General features: G+C 39.9%; 1 protein-coding gene across 1 annotated transcript in view; it reads right to left on the bottom strand.

Moving 5' to 3' along the window:
* LOC126412095 (dmX-like protein 2) overlaps positions 1-14,699 on the bottom strand; it is a 370,418-nt gene that overhangs the window by 209,804 nt on the left and 145,915 nt on the right. The gene's annotated exons all lie outside the window — the stretch shown is intronic.

A 14,699-nucleotide genomic window follows, 5' to 3' on the forward strand; every position in this document is an offset into this window, starting at 1 on the left:
AAAAATATCATGATTGGCATGATCTTATGCATACAGAGATTCAGATTTTTTGTTGTAACTGTAGGTAAAAACACATGGAAACTGAGTAGCAGTCTACTCAATTTTGTATCAAAACAACAAATTTAAGATATATTTCTTCCTGAAATGCACTTATTAACACCCATTAAAACATCACAGAAATAATTTGGAAGAATTTGTGTGCTGTGGTATTCATTCTAAAAAGACTGGTTCATACCTGTGGAAGTTTTTTCATCTTTGTATAACTACCACAAGCTGTATCCATTTCAACCTGCTTACTATAGCAATCCTGGATCTCCTCCTACAATTCCCCACCCCATTCTCCACTCACTCCCAACACCAATACCAAATCATCTGTTTGTGATGTCTTGGGTTGTGCCTATCAGCAGATCCATTCTTTTAGTCATGTACCATAAAGTTCTTTGTTTGCCTGATTCAGTGCAGTACTTCTTCACTAGTTAATCAACCTATCCAACTAATTTTCAGCATTCCTCTGTAACACCACATTCCAAAACCTTCTATTCTTTTCTTGTCTGTGCTATTTATGGTCAACATTTGACTTCCATATAACACTAAAACATACTTTCAGAAAACACTTCAAAAAGCTTAAGTTTATTTTGATGTTTCTTTTTCAGGAAATCTTTTCTTGCTATGGCCAGCCTGTATTTTATATAGTTTCACAACTTCAGACACTGTCAGTTATTTTGCAGTCCAGATAACAACAACAACAACAACAATAATAATAATAATAATAATAATAAAAACTTGTCTGCTCTGCTACCTTTGGTGTCATTTCCTAAACTAATTCCCTCAGTAAATGCCTTATTTAACACTTTCAGACACTCTGATTACAGCTGTGAGCATTAACTTTCACTTTGTCTTCACTGCAACAGAAGTATTTTTCCCAAATGGGAACCTGAGGTACACATTTGTGACTGTTTAACCTTTTCATCATGTGCAAGTGCTCCCAACTGTTGAGCACCACTATGAAAATATTAGCAAGTCAATGCAGCAGTGCATAGCAGGTCATGACCACCAGAATACACGGATGTGATTGGTTCACAATATTCTACCATATAACTGAATATTGTTATTGTTATTTTGGGTGATAATTCTTGAATTATCATGTTACTATTCATTACAATAGAGATTTTTTCATAATTAATTATTTTAGTATATAAAATAAAGCCAAGTGTGCAACGTATGCTTTGAAAACAGTTACATATTTTTGTATAAATCTTGCATCTAAAATCATTAAAAAGTTACCTAAGAGCATTACCACATAAAGAAAAATTTTCTTTCCTCTAGCAAAAAAATCAGGTTTGAAAGGGTTAATTTAACTACTTTCCATCACCCTTGTTTAACTTTTGTTGTTTTCATCTTACAACTCCTTTTCAAGATATCCACTGTCTTCAACAGTTCTTCCAAGTTCTTTGCTGACTCTGACTGAATTATAACAACATTAGCAAAGGTTGAAGTTTTTATTTCTTCACACTGCACTTTAATTCTTCCTTGCTTTACACAAAGATCAAACAACATAGGAAAAAGGTTGAATCCAAGCTTCAATCCCTTGCCAGTTACTGCCTCCCTTTCACTCTCTTCGACTCTTATAACTGCATTTTATCCCGGATGACCAGTGAAATCTGTTAAAAGCTTTTTGTAAATCTACAAGTGCTTTAAATGTGGGTTTGCCTTTCTTGGGCCTATTTCTTAAGATAGGTCATATGGACTGTAATGTTTTACATGTTTCTGCATTATATTCCTGGAAGTGGAAGGGGGGCGGCAAGTTTGATGTTAAATCATGGGAAGGATATTCTGAGATCAGCCTACAAGTGTGGCAGAGCCAGGTTTGAAACATTTCCTGTGCTTATCATTGTGTGAAGTGAAAGCTCTTTCTCAGCTGGACACACTAATAAACAAAATTTTTGACACTTAATTCATACTCTTGTCTCTGGTACAATCATGGATACTGTCTAATTTTGCTGCATAAACAGACTGCTATTTAATATTTTCAATTTTCCTTCACACGAATTTGATGCCGTTGGTTTTTTTTTTTTTTTTTTTTTTTACTTAATATGAGGCGAGTGAGCACTGTGGGCGATTGGGGCTCATTCACAGTGTACCATAAACTGACTGCTATTGTGTCTGCTGTGCAGGCCAAAGATGTTGAAACGACACGCTCCAGTATGCTGTATAGGTTTTTTTTTTTTTTTTTTTTTTTTTTTTTTTTTTTTTTTTTTTTAAATATCAATAATAATCAGTTAATTGTTGTTTTGGTTTTCTTGGGAGGCATTGGTTAAAAAGCTTAATTAGCCCTGATGAGCAGTCTGTGACTATAAGAGTGAATCAAATATAAACAGGATTATTATTCCAGAATGAGATTTTCACTCCGCAGCGGAGTGTGCGCTGATATGAAACTTCCTGGCAGATTAAAACTGTGTGCCCGACCGAGACTCGAACTCGGGACCTTTGCCTTTTGCGGGCAAGTGCTCTACCAACTGAGCTACCTAAGCACGACTCACGCCCGGTTCTCACAGCTTTACTTCTGCCAGTATCTCGTCTCCTACCTTCCAAACTTTACAGAAGCTCTCCTGCGAACCTTTGGAAGATAGGAGACGAGATACTGGCAGAAGTAAAGCTGTGAGGACCGGGTATGAGTCGTGCTTCGGTAGCTCAGTTGGTAGAGCACTTGCCTGTGAAAGGCAAAGGATCCGAGTTCGCGTCTCGGTCAGGCACACAGTTTTAATCTGCCAGGGTGTTTCATATCAGCACACACTCCGCTGCAGAGTGAAAATCTCATTCTGGAAACATCCCCCAGGCTGTGGCTAAGCCATGTCTCCGCAATATCCTTTCTTTCAGGAGTGCTAGTTCTGAAAGGTTCGCAGGAGAGCTTCTGTAAAGTTTGGAAGGTAGGAGACGAGATACTGGCAGAAGTAAAGCTGTGAGGACCGAGCGTGAGTCGTGCTTCGGTAGCTCAGTTGGTAGAGCACTAGCCCGCAAAAGGCAAAGGACCCAAGTTCGAGTCTCGGTCGGGCACACAGTTTTAATCTGCCAGGAAGTTTCATATCAGCGCACACTCCGCTGCAGAGTGAAAATCTCATTCTGGAAACATCCCCCAGGCTGTGGCTAAGCCATGTCTCCGCAATATCCTTTCTTTCAGGAGTGCTAGTTCTGCAAGGTTCGCAGGAGAGCTTCTGTAAAGTTTGGAAGCTAGGAGACGAGATACTGGCAGAAGTAAAGCTGTGAGGACCGAGCGTGAGTCGTGCTTCGGTAGCTCAGTTGGTAAAGCACTTGCCCGCGAAAGGCAAAGTTCCTGAGTTCGAGTCTCGGTCGGGCACACAGTTTTAATCTGCCAGGAAGTTTCAGGATTATTATTTTTTAATAAGTTTACTTCAGTTTCAGAAAAATTCATACATTCATATTTATTTTTCTATATAGTCTCCTGAGTGGGAAACACATTCTTCTAAGTGGATAGGCAGTTTCCTGATCCTGTTTTCGTAAAATGAATGTGACGGTGACAACAGCCAGTTGGGCACGAACACTTCAATAGCGCCATCCTCATCGTATCTGTGTCCTCTAACTGCTTCCTTTAGTGATTCAAACAAAGAAAAATCACATAGTGGTAAGTCTGGACAGTAGGAAGGATGTTCTATATTGGTCCAGAACAATTCCTGAATTTTTTGTTGAGTATGGGCATCTGTGTGTGCTTTAACACTGTCATGAAGCATGATGACATCCCAGATTGGAAATGTGAGACCATTCTGACATTATGCATGTTTTGTTTGTACAGACAACTGCAAGAACTTTTGGCACCGAGAGATAGTTTTTGGCTTTGATGGTAGCAGATTCATCCTTTTTGTATCATTCCATGCTGCTGTTTTTTTTCTCAATTACATGGCGTAATGGTGCACCCATGTTTCATCACAAGTCAAGATCTGGAGTAAAAAAATGTTCCTCTTTGGTTTTATATAGCATTGATAGCTGTTTGCACATCTCAAGACAATGACATTTGTGCTCTGTGATGAGAAGATGAGGCACCCACACTATGAACTCTTTCTGAAATTCAGTGTTGTCAGTAATGACCGCCTGAGCACTACCGTAGCTTAGAACAACCCCAGGAGCAATTTCAACAATTGTTATTTGGTGATAGTCGTCAATAAGCTGTCTAACAATGCAAATATTCTCCTCAGTCATGCTGGTCCTCTGACAATGTCAGTGAGCTGCATTCTCAACTGTTTCTCAACCTCATAAAAACTGTGTGTGCCATGCAATCACTTGAGTCTTTTGCAGGATGTCGTCCCTGAATTGTGCCACAAAACTTTCAAATTTCGGATGGTTTTACACCCTCTGTAGTGAGAAACTTTATTATATGCACTGTGCAACAGATGACAGAACCTCTTCATATTACATCATGATTCTGACTGCAGCAATAGTACGACAACATTCTAGCTTTGGAGAACAATTACTGGAAACAAAAGCAAAAATGTGGAGAGATCTTGCCTCTCTCAGTTTACAAACAGGCACGTAAAACAAAAATTGTGGTTTATATTTGATTCACCCTTGTACAATGAAGAGAATATATGTATTAATATTAATAAAAAATGGACTATTCTTTACATAATACCAATAAAAAGAGAGATCGCAAATATATACTGGTTTATAAATTAGCTGCCTTTTCTAGAAACTGATCAAATCTGCTAATGAGTGTAAGCCTAAGATATAAGCCCATTATATCTGGCAAGCAAGAAACGACTAAATGCAGAGGAAGTTAACTAAAAAGAAATGACAAATCAGTAAAAGTTGTTGTTTTTTGTTGTTGCTGTTGTGGTCTTCAGTCCTGAGACTGGTTTGATGCAGCTCTCCATGCTACCCTATCCTGTGCAAGCTTCTTCATCTCCCAGTACTTACTGCAACCTACATCTTTCTAAATCTGCTTACTGTATTCATCTCTTGGTCTCCCTCTACGATTTTTACCCTCCACGCTGCCGTCTAATGCTAAATTTGTGATCCCCTGATGCCTCAGAACATGTCCTACTAACCGGTCCCTTCTTTTTGTCAAGTTGCGCCAGAAACTCCTCTTCTCCCCAATTCTATTCAATACCTCCTCATTAGTTATGTGATCTACCCATCTAATATTCAGCATTCTTCTGTAGCACCACATTGCGAAAGCTTCTATTCTCTTCTTGTACAAACTATTTATTGTCCATGTTTCACTCCCATACATGGCTACACTCCATACAAATACTTTCAGAAATGACTTCCTGACACTTAAATCTATACACGATGTTAACAAATTTCTCTTCTTCAGAAACGCTTTCCTTGCCATTGCCAGTCTAGATTTTATACCCTCTCTACTTCGATCATCATCAGTTATTTTGCTCCCCAAATAGTAAAACTCCTTTACTACTATAAGGGTCATTTCCTAATCTAATTCCCTCAGCATCACCCGACTTAATTCGACTACATTCCATTATCCTCGTTTTGCTTTTGTTGATGTTCATCTTATATCCTCCTTTCAAGACACTGTCCATTCCATTCAACTGCTCTTCCAAGTCCTTTGCTGTCTCTGATAGAATCACAATGTCATCGGCGAACCTCAAAGTTTTTATTTCTTCTCCCTGGATTTTAATACCTACTCCGAATTTTTCTTTTGTTTCCTTTACTGCTTGCTCGATATACAGATTGAATAACATCGGGGAGAGGCTACAACCCTGTCTCACTCCCTTCCCAATCACTGCTTCCCTTTCATGCCCCTCGACTCTAATAACTGCCATCTGGTTTCTGTACATATTGTAAATAGCCTTTCGCTCCCTGTATTTTACCCTTGCCACCTTTAGAATTTGAAAGACAGTACTCCAGTCAACATTGTCAAAAGCTTTCTCTAAGTCTACAAATGCTAGAAATGTAGGTTTGCCTTTCCTTAATCTTTCTTCTAAGATAAGTTGTAAGGTCAGTATTGCCTCATGTGTTCCAATATTTCTATGGAATCCAAACTGATCTTCCCCGAGGGCGGCTTCTACCAGTTTTTCCATTCGTCTGTAAAGAATTCGTGTTAGTATTTTGCAGCTGTGACTTATTAAACTGATAGTTCGGTAATTTTCACATCTGTCAACACCTGCTTTCTTTGGAATTGGAATTATTATGTTCTTCTTGAAGTATTTCGCCTGTCTCATATATCTTGCTCACCAGATGGCAGAGTTTTGTCAGGACTGGCTCTCTCAAGGCTGTCAGTAGTTCTAATGGAATGTTGTCTACTCCCGGGGCCTTGTTTCGACTCAGGTCTTTCAGTGCTCTGTCAAACTCTTCACGCAGTATCATATCTCCCATTTTATCTTCATCTACATCATCTTCCATTTCCATAATATTGTCCTCAAGTACATCGCCTTTGTATAGACCCTCTATATACTCCTTCCACCTTTCTGCTTTCCCTTCTCTACTTAGAACTGGGTTTCATCTGAGCTCTTGATATTCATACAAGTGGTTGTCTTTTCTCCAAAGGTCTCTCTAATTTTCCTGTAGGCAGTATCTATCTTACTCCTAGTGAGATAAGCCTCTACATCTTTACATTTGTCCTCTAGCCATGTCTGCTTAGCCATTTTGCACTTCCTGTCGATCTCATTTTTGAGACGTTTGTATTCCTTTTTGCCTGCTTCATTTACTGCATTTTTATATTTTCTCCTTTCATCAATTAAATTCAATATTTCTTCTGTTACCTAAGGATTTCTACTAGCCTTCGTCGTTTTACCTACTTGATCATCTGCTGCCTTCACTACTTCATCCCTCAGGGCTACCCATCCTTCTTCTACTGTACTACTTCCCCCATTCCTGTCAATTGTTCCCTTATGCTCTCCCTGAAACTCTGTACAACCTCTGGTTGTAAAGTAAAGTAATGTTTGACAAATAACAGCCTCCAACCATAACATATAAAAGAAGAACAGTTGGAGCTGATGTATTTTGGGGAAGACTAATATTTATAGCAGCAGTGAGTGCTGAGAAACACCTTCCAACTGCTCCCACATTGTTTTCATCAAAGTTTCAAGATCAACAAATGCCAAGACTGTTGCTGAGAAATGCCAGCAGCGATGCTGCAGTTGCTGGGTCCCACTACTACCAACTGTCATCGTAGAAGTGAATGCAGTTGCTGACACACAGTCTCGGACTGATGCAGTCAGGACCTCCACTACAGTAGCAGATGACACTAACGACAAGCTGATGCAAAGTGATTCTGAAGATGAACCAAGTCAAACCACCAGCGATTGAGTTTCTGAAACTTTATCAGAGAAAGAACGGCAAGAAAAGACAAAATTAGCTATTTCTTTGTTGAAATTTAATAGCTTAAGTAAGAATAGATGAGGCCAACAATGACTCTGATAAATTTTAAAAAAACTGTAGTAGATTCAAACAAAAAAATTATAGCTGCAAATATTCACTCAAAATAATGAGTTTAATGTTGAAGTGGACAATTTAAATAAAGAAATAAATACTTAGAATAAAAAATTTAGAGACCTTGTCAGCAGCCTTTGAAGTTTGTAACCAATATAATATAGACAGACTTGCAGAATTAAATGGTAGTATGACAAAACTTGACAAATAACTGGATCATATTGCAGAGCTGAGAGTTGAAAAAAGGTTAAAATCAGTTGTTAATATAATTAATTGTCAATTAAACAATTTAAAACTTACAATAGACAAAGAAGTAGTTAAAAATAACCCAAGTTTGAAAGAGGAGTTAAACAAAATTTATAAGTACTATGAAGGGCTGAGCAGAAAGTGTTACCTGATGTAAATTTCAAAAGAAAATTACAGAACGAGAGTTTTCTTGAATATAGTAACTGAATTAAGGGAAAATAAACAAACAGTGATAAATTTACAGAAATATATGAACTGTAACAACCACTTGATTACTGAATTGGAAGAAACACTCTGACAAAATACAGCTAGGGAAATGGGAATACTATAGCCAGTACCAGCAGATTTTGTATGCTGAAAAGAACAAACTGACAGTAAGTTACAGGAAATTACTTGGTAGATCATAGAGATTGCTAACCCCACACATATATTAAATGTACTGAAAGCACTGCTAGTAAAAATAGTGGATATAGCGTTGTAGGAATTGCACTGTTGATTTGGAGGAGAAATGTGAGGTGACACAGGGCAGTGGATACCTTCTGGGAGAAACAGAGGGAAGAGTGCCATGCAGCAGTAGTCTCCTTGATTGTGCAGATTTTATTAGAGGGGGCAGTAGCCAATCAGATGTCATTCCATCTTTGAGCTATTATCTGCACCTGTAAATCCACTTCTGCGATCTGGAAAGCAAATGTGGGGCAAGTTATAGCTCCTCTAGCCAAGCGATTAGCCAGTTCATTCCCTGAGAACTTAGGACCCAGAGAAAGTCAACTGAGCCATTTGTGTTGCTAAGTTCAATGAGTAGATCATGAATAACACACACACAGGGTGACAAGAGTGACATTGGTCAATGGCCTGATGATTGCTATTGAGTCACTATAAATTAAAATACTGTAAAGGGAAGATCATTTAATAAAGTGGAGGTCTCTGTCAACAGCTATCATTTCCACTGTAAAAACGCTACATTTTCCTGACACCCAGAGGGTGTAAAAGCATGTCCCATCTTATCCACAGTTTTAGAGCCATCAGCGTAAAAGGTAACAGCATCCTGAAACTCCAAAAGAACTCGAAGTAACAGATGCCGAAAGGTCAGAGACTTTAGAACCTGGAAATAGATCAGTCCTAATTCATGGCTTGGGCACCAACCAAAAGGGGCAGGGGGGTGTGTGTGCATTGAAACATGGGGAGCACATTCCAGGGACGATAGGTGGAGATCCTAGTGGAGAACTGCAAGGTGCATTCCAACTGGCAATCCTAGCTGAGGGCCAGTATCAGGAGGCTGACACACCTTGTATGTGAAAAGAATGGGATATGTTGAACAATCAGGGAATTGTTGGATGATGATTACATAGGAGACCAAGAGGTAGTACCGTAGGAAATGAAGAGGTAACATCCCCACTTCTGAAAGGAAACTGTCTATGGGACTAGTCTGGAAGATGCCACTGGTCAGACGAACTCCAGACAATGGGCCGAGTCTAACAATTTCAAAGCCGAAGGTGCCACTGAGCCTTAAACCTGGTGACCATAATGCATTCTGGATGAGACCAGGGCCTGGTAAATATGGAGAAGCATAGCATGATCCACACCGCAAGAGGTGTGGGCAAGGAATCAGAGAGCATGGCGCTTCCACATACAACTAGTCTTTAGCAGATGAATACAGAACAGCCAAGTCAGTTTTTTTTTATCCAAAAGGAGGCCCAAAAATTGGGACCATGGAACAACTTCTAAGTGCTGGATAGCCCTGTGGAGTTCTAGATCAGGATGGACCAAGTTATGATAACAGAAATGCATGACCCACATTTTTGCAGGGGAGAACTGGAAACCATGGGAAAAGATCTATGCAGAGGCATGTTGAATGGCACCTTGGAGTGTCATTCAGCTGACGCTACTGAGTGGGAGCTGTACAAAATGCAAAAGTTGTCGACAAGCAGCGCAACGGTGACCACTGGCCCAACTGAGCTCACTAGCCCATCGACTGCGAGGAGAAAAAGTGTGACACTTAGGTCAGAGAGCTGCAGGACACCGTTCTCTTGGGCCCATGGAAAGTTGAGTAAAGTATCAACTCAAACCCTGGCCTGTGGGATAAAAACTGATGGAGACTTGGAAGTACCCATCATGGAGGGTAAGTAAAATATGATAGTGCCAAGTGGTGTTGTACATCTTATGTAGGTCAAAAAAGACTGTTATGAAGTGTTGGTGTTTAGAAAAAGCCTGCCGGACTGCTGTTTCCAACCACATCTGTTGTGAATTGTCCCTCCTGGAAACCTCACTGATAGGGGGACAAAAGGCCCTAAGACTTGAAAACTCTACATAATGTGTGGGCAACCATTATTTGCAGAACATGCAGATGAGGCTAACTGGTTTGCAGGTGTCGAGAGATGTTTGGTTTTGCCTGGCTTAAGATTGAGATGATGATACCATATCGCCACTGCGAAGATAAGAACCTTCGAGGCAAATACGTTTGAAGACCCTGAATACATGTAACCCTTAACTAACATTAGCCCTTAAGTAACATTCAGGTTTTGAATTGAATCAGAGCCTGGGGTCATACCATGAGACAAGACAACAACCTGAAGCAGTGCCCAGTCAGTGAATGGGCGCTAAATCATTTGGCTTGGCAGGGGGTAGGACGAAACATAGGGATCATCTTCAACTTGTCATTTCTGCTGTAGAAAGACAGCCAGATAAGAAGAGGATGCTGATGCTGTCATGAAGTGGGTCACAAGGTGTTCAGCAAGGAATGGTGCATTGGTACATAGATCAGCCTTATGGACAAAGAGTTGTAAACAGTTGTTGATCATTGGTGGCCCAGAAGACTACAACTTGGCGTGCACCTGGGATGAAGAAACATATGTTCCCAGGGAGGAGACACAGCACTCCCAGCATTCCATCATCATCATCATCATCATCATCATTGTTGTTGTTGTTTTCCAACTTCAGTTTCCCTGGTGTGGTGTACAAGTGCTTGCCATCTCCTTCTGCCTTCATACACCTTCTGTTCCAGGACAACTTTCCATTTGTGTCCTTTCTCAAAAAATGTTCAAATGTGTATGAAATCTTATGGGGCTTAACTTCTAAGGTCATCAGTTCCTAAGCTTACACGCTACTTAACCTAAATTATCCTAAGGGCAAACACACACACCCATGCCCGAGGGAGGACTCGAACCTCTGCTGGGACCAGCCGCATAGTCCATGACTGCAGCGCCTTAGACCACTCGGCTAATCCCATGCGGCTGTCCTTTCTCTTCCAAATATAATCTTACATCCTCTATCCAGCATTTTCTTGGTCTCCTCTGTGGTTTTCTTCCTATGAGGTTCAGGTTGAAATACTTTTTGGCATGTCTTACGACGTTCATTCTCATTATGTGCCCATACCACTGAAATGTACGTTTCTTTATGACACTGGTAACAGGAACCTCAATACCAGCTACTTTTCTATTCATTCCTGATTTTGTCATTTCTAGTTGTTTGAGTCATAGCTCTAATAAATCTCACTTCTGTTGCCTGAATTCTGCTGAGGTCTTTGTTTAGTAGGATACATGTTTCTAAACCACATGTATTGGTATGAAACAGATGTGGTACATAGTCACTTTTGCTTTTCGTGGTATTTTATCGCCCCAGAGAAGATTTCTGATTTGACTATAAAAATTTTGTGCTTTCTGTGTCCTGCTGTGTACTTCCTGCTTAATGGTGTTGTCTTCTGAGATCATGCTTCCTAGGTACCTGAAATGGGAAACATATTTTACTTTGACTCCTTCTAGAAATATATCTGAGATTGATCCTTGCCTGTTGTTGGTCATTTCTACTGTCTTCATTTACTTATTTTTAGTCCAAAATTTTTGAATGTGTTATTTCCATCATTATGTTTCTTTTGTGCTTCAGCTTCTGTCTCTCCACATACTATCAAATCATTGGAAAAAAAACAGATCATTTGGTTTGCTGTCTATTTTCTTGATAGATTTTATGATCTTGTCCATTACTATTACAAACAGGAGTGGTGATAGCGCACTTCCTTTTTGGACACCTCTCTCTGTTTCAAACCATTCTGATGTCCGTTGCCTATCTGGACACAGCTGTAATACTTTTGGTACAGCATCTCGGTTTTATGAATTAGGTGCTTTGGCGCCTTTAGGTCTTCCAAACATTCCCATATCTTGTTTTGAGGAACACTGTCATATGCTGTTTCAATTTCCACCAATACAATCACAAGAATTCTTCCGTATTCCCAGTACTTTTCTATCAGCATTTCTTACTGCAAAAATAAGATCCATAGTACCTTGGTCTTTCCTGAACCCCTGTTTTTCTTCCTCAAGTAAAGGTTCTTCTATCTTTCTAAGTCTCATTTCTACGATCTTTTATAACAGCTTCAGGGTGTGTGACAGCAGTGTGATGCCTCTGTAATTTCCGCATTTTCATCGATTGCCCTTTTTAATCAGAGGGATGGTGATTCCTTTGCTCCAATCTTCTAGGATTTTGTTTTCTTCCCAAATCACTGGTAACACTCTATACAGCCAATTTAAGTCTAATATTCCAGCTGCCTTTTTCATGACTGAGCTGAGATCATCAAAGTCTGTCGACTTCCCATTCCGCATAGTCTTTAATGCTGTTTCCATCTTAGCCCATGTTAAAGAGTGTCCATTGGTTTGGACTTCATTAATTATTCTACAGTTTCTGATGGTTGTGAGGTCTCCTTCTCCATTTAGCAGAATGTTGAAGTACTTTTTCATTTCATTCCTGATCCCTTTCTCTGTTCATATTAAGTTACAGTCATCTGTTTCCAGTGCAAGGATATTTACATATTCATTTTGTTTACTCTTTAGTACATTGTATAGTCATTTCCAACTTGCCTGACAATCTTCCTCTATACTTTAGTAAAACTTTTTCTTTTCTTTGTGGATCAGTCTTACAGCTAATTTCTTTCTCTAGCGTTCCTGTGCTAGATGTTCAATTGCTAATTCATTCGGTGCATCATCTATTTTCTGTTTTTCATAGTATAATTTTCTTGTAAGTACGTTTCTATCTTCGGCTGTCTTGACCTGATCATTCCACCAAGATGTTTCCTTCTCTTTTGTGTCACAATCGTTTTACCGCAGATGTCTCTGGCTTCTTTAACATGGGTTTCTTTGAATTTAGACTATTCATCTTCTACTCCCCCTTCTCAGTTTTGGGCAATCTGGCTGTTACTCATGCTTCGTAGTTTCTTTTCTTCTACATGTCCTCCTTACTGAATTTAATTAGACAGCAAGCCTTACTACAAAGTTTCTTAGAATTGATAAGGTTACTTTGTGAAGGTGGTGGCTTGATATGTTATAGGCCTCTTTGGTGATCCTCAACAGCTATTGCAATGTCTTTGGTCCACCGTGGGTGGCACTGGCAAGTGGTAGAGGGAACCTGTAGAAAGGAAAATAGCTGTTCCAGCAATGTGGGTGATCACGTCAGAGACATCTGGGCCAACCTCGTTGATGCAATCTGACAGAGAGGGGCGAAGGTAACAGCAGATCTACACAACTGCTAGTTTGCTCTTTGAAGCACCTAATGTGGTCTGCCAGTGGCAAGGAAGTGACATGATCACCAAAAAGTGGTCATTGTTCTAAACATCATCGTGTAATGACCAATGCACTGGAGCCACAAGACTCAGGGGATCATTAGATCAATAGCTGAAAATGTGCTGTGGGCTGCACTGAAGTGGGTAAGGGTACCATCACTGAGGAGACACACATCACAACTGGTAAGAAGCTGGTCGAGTAGAAGGCCACTACAAGATGAAGTGGTAGTATCTCCCACAAGGGGTGGTGCTGACTTAAATCCCCAAGCAGGAGAAAAGGGGGATGGATTACTGCATTAAGATAGTCGACTCAAGATAGTAAGTGGCCTGCAAATGGTGATTGCTGGGGTCATCTGCACTCACACCCACTATTGCTTCCAAAGTGGTACGAAGGGGAATCCAGTCACCAAACACATCCATGGGACCTGATGTATAGACTCCTTCAGATACCCTCTTGGGGCCAGCATGGTTCTGACAAAATGCATAATTTCAACAGTGTGTCAGGGAATGATTATCAGTGAACCATGTTTCCTGTGGAGCAGAAGCTATTTTAGAAGAGGAGGTGTTGTAGTTCTGGCAGGTGATGGTAATATCAATTACAGCTCCACTGAATGATTGTGTTACAGGCATCCATGTTGTGTTCCACTGCAATGTTAGTTGAACGTTTAAACATTCTGGTTTGTGGCAGTATGGGAAGTTCTCATGTTTTATGCTTTAGGTATTGTTAGAAATGGTTTATGTTAACTACCTTAGAAAGTAAATTTGGTATCCTCTCAGGATAATGAGAGGTCATATCGCACCTTGTTCTTTTGGCTCACAACACTTTGGCTGCTCCCAGGACTAAATTTCTAAATAAAATAACATCTCACATTCAACAGGAAACACTATCTTGAGCAGTTTTGAATACTTCCATAGTCAATAAAATACTTCTCAAGGTCCGATTCCAGTGAAAAGTACAGAAGTGTGTACTGTCTATGGGTGTGAGGTTAGCCCCCCTCCAATATATGTAAATGGACCCTGAGTTATATGCCCACTTATGTGAAACACACACACACACACACACACACACACACACACACACACACACACACACACAAAGTCATAATCTTCTAATCAGTTATATTGTTATACTGGCCAAAGAACTTAGCTAGTGGTGCCACGGTGTTGTCTGAATACCAACAAAACAGATACTGAATTGGTGGTGAAGAGGGGGAGTGGGGTCAGATGAGACGGCCAAGTGATGTTCATTCATGTATCAAAAGCTATTGAATCAATATTTTGTCAGTCTAATTAACATTAGAAACAGACTTCACTACCTGTGATTGAGTATATAGTGAGGCTGGTCTGCAATTTTAAAAAAATTATTGATGTTAGGACTCAAATTCCTGCTGCTGGCACAATCACAGATAATGCCTACTTTTGTTGCACCTTTAATGGACTTAATTTATTCAATTTTCCTTCAAAGGAACTTGACTCTAAATTTTCTTATTTTATTTGAGGTGAGCGAGTG

The sequence above is a fragment of the Schistocerca serialis genome, chromosome 7, assembly GCF_023864345.2.
Source record: "Schistocerca serialis cubense isolate TAMUIC-IGC-003099 chromosome 7, iqSchSeri2.2, whole genome shotgun sequence".
NCBI classification, from domain to species: Eukaryota; Metazoa; Arthropoda; class Insecta; order Orthoptera; family Acrididae; genus Schistocerca; species Schistocerca serialis.